We start from the raw sequence: 3,082 nt of genomic DNA on the forward strand, positions 1-3,082 counted from the left end.
CATTTGGAAATCTGGAACAACATAGGATTCTTTCGAGATAAAGTGTGCTGTGGTAGTTGATAATTAATAGTTAATCCACTAAAACACAATTTTTGTCAACTGTTATGTGAAATACTAAAAAAAATTTGAATGAAAAATAAAAAATAAAAAATCATTAACAAGAAAAATCCAAGCAAATGGACACAGGAGCTCAGTTTTTCTACCTCTTTGATTAGCAAAGAATAGAGTTCAGAAAGTGACAAGATTAGTAGTGTAATGGCGAATGAGTTTATAAAGTTCAAATTGTGAAAAAACTGAATAAACGCAATAAATATAAATTTTTTTTATTAGACAAGAAAAAAAATCGGGACATGACATCAGAAACTGGCTCTTTTGATGCAGAAAAAATGCAACAGATAAGCATAAAAACTATAGAAAGCAATAATTGCACAAATAAAAATCAGCAAAATATCGACAATTTTCAAAGCAATTTCAAAAACAGTGAAGAAGATTCAAGTTCAACAATCTCAAGATTGGAATATTTTATGCATAAGAATCAAGTTTTTCATTCCAAAAAGTCAAGAAAGAAAGCTAGAAAAATGACTATTCAGGAGATGAAACGAATTGGGTACGCAGTAATGATTGCGAAACCAGGAAAGTTTGAAAAGAAATATGCTTCTTCAACACCTTACCATTTATTTTTTATGAGAGTCGAAAATTTCAAAGAGACTAAGGTTCTCCATAACTTTTTCCGAGATTCTCGACCATAGTCTTGGAGAAATTGTTAACAGTCTTCATTTAACTTTTATGGTAGATGTCACATGGTTGTATTTGCAGTATTTGTTGGCTGGTCAACGTACCGACATGACAATTCTGTACAAACATAGAATATGTCCGTATCATGAGGAATTAAATAAAAACATTACTATAATAATGGTAGAGGGGCAATACAAATTCTCAAGTCATAAATCGCGCTGTGCGCGATAGAACGTATGCCAATTTTTTGTATCCCCAAAATATAGAACGCTGCCGCCAGATGCACAATGGCCTATAGTCGCACAAAGTTCTGGTGTAGGCTGCTTTGGTTTAAAGTGGGTTAAAAGTTGGTTATTGAAATACATAATTTGGTGTATGTCCAAGAAAACTTCTAAAAGTTCAAAGTATCATCCACACTTTCAGTTTATTTATCCGTCAATAGACAATTATAAGCAAAGTTTTGATTGTCACTTAATTACCTCCTTGAGATATAGTGCAAAAATACATTCTAAGCAACAGTCTAGAATCGTATTTATAGTAAGTTACAATTATTTAGTTTTATTTGATTGAAACATTTACGCTTATATTTAAACTTCTTAGAAGTTCTTTGTTTTTTCTACAACTAGTATTTTATATTTATTTCTTAATTCCTATAGTCAATGGAAAGCTAAACGAACAGGATGAGATCGTGCGATGCCTAATATTAAATCCTACACGAGGATTTCATCCGATTCGAGAAGCATTCCTTGGTTTGTGCTCATCACTGCAAATCTGATCAAAAGCCGCATGGGGATTAATCTGACGATACAGTTATCGTATAAGAAACTACGAGGTCGGAGTCATATTCATACCAAAATTTATCGTAGGCACCATATAATATTATTTTAATAATTTTTGACACATTAATGGATATGAATGTGTTATCTTAATGTGTTTAAGACATATGTTTTAGTAATTAATATTAATTATTACATCTCAAACTCGTATTTAGACAGGGACAACAACATTTCCTATTAGAAAAGAAGAAAATGCAGCCGTACCAATATTTCCGATTCCATACGATGTTCCATTAAGTCGATATAAATCGGGCAATAGGCCTTTCGTCAATGAATTTGTCAATTCTCTAGATTTGTATTCGGAAACATTTCCCGAGTGCCTCCGTGTATCATCTTATCCTTGTTTAACAATGAGTGAACAACAAGATAGTGCTCAGAAAAAATGCTCTTCCTTATCAAGAAATGTCGTTTGAAATCGGCGTTTAAACTGTATGTAGATCCCCATACACTTTGAGTACGAAGCACACGGGTAATGTTCCCTAACGTTGCCTGGATTAAATGTAACATTTTGACTGATGATATTAATATTTTTTTATTTGCCTCTAATGATAAAATATTTTTGTATCTGTATTTGTATTGTATTTATTGGTTGAGGGAATGAGTAAATTAAATAATTCTTATATTTCATGTTCAAATCAAAGTTGAGAACATTACTTCATAAAAAATTCGCGTTATTATTACTTTTTGTAAAAAATAACATTATCGCTACTTGTCACTAATTTTAAAAAGTAAGTTATCGTTACTTAAAAGGTAACAATTTGTAACTTGTTTGTAACGTTTATAAATGTAAGATTAGACAATGATAATAATGATAAGATATTATGTAGTAATTACATTATTTAATAATCAATATTAATGGTAACAATTAATATAAAAACTTAAAATTTTAACAAGGAGATAGTACGAAATGAAATATGATTTAGAATGTGCCTTATACCATTCGAAAGATGAGATCGAAAGTAAAAAAATCTGAGTAAAGCATCCTTGTTTAAGAGATATTTGCGTGAAATTGGGCAATCGGCCTGCTACGTGATATTGTGAATAAGTAGGAATAAATCAAGAAGCGCGGTGGCTAAGGAGCCTAAAATGCGCGCGGTATTACTTTTACATTTGACGAAGAGAGTCCACAACAGAATGTCATTCTTTGCGATTCAATTATGAATTCTTATCGGACGTCATTTACATGCGTGATTTGAACGATTCTCTTTAATTATTACTCATTTTCACACACAGAGTATCGTAAAATAACATTAGCGAATAAGAATTCCCAAAGTTTGGGTTTTTTTCATAATGTAATTACAATAGATATGATAAGAAATCATTAACTCATGTTACCGCAATTTTATATATAATAGATTGCGAAATTCTGTTGTAATTTTAAGAAATTATGGAATCGTCTATCTCTCTCTAGTTGATATACGCTGATTAATATTTATGTGTTTTCTTTTGTCATTATATATATATATATATATAAATTATTATAAAATTATATATATAGAAAACTTTTATCT

General features: G+C 30.4%; 1 pseudogene; it reads left to right on the plus strand.

Annotated features, from left to right (window-relative positions):
* Positions 1 to 153: 153 nt before the first annotated feature.
* LOC108692248 lies at positions 154 to 2,046 on the plus strand (annotated as a pseudogene).
* The last annotated feature ends 1,036 nt before the right edge of the window (positions 2,047 to 3,082 follow it).

This window comes from Atta colombica, unplaced genomic scaffold (assembly GCF_001594045.1).
Source record: "Atta colombica isolate Treedump-2 unplaced genomic scaffold, Acol1.0 scaffold68, whole genome shotgun sequence".
NCBI lineage: Eukaryota > Metazoa > Arthropoda > Insecta > Hymenoptera > Formicidae > Atta > Atta colombica.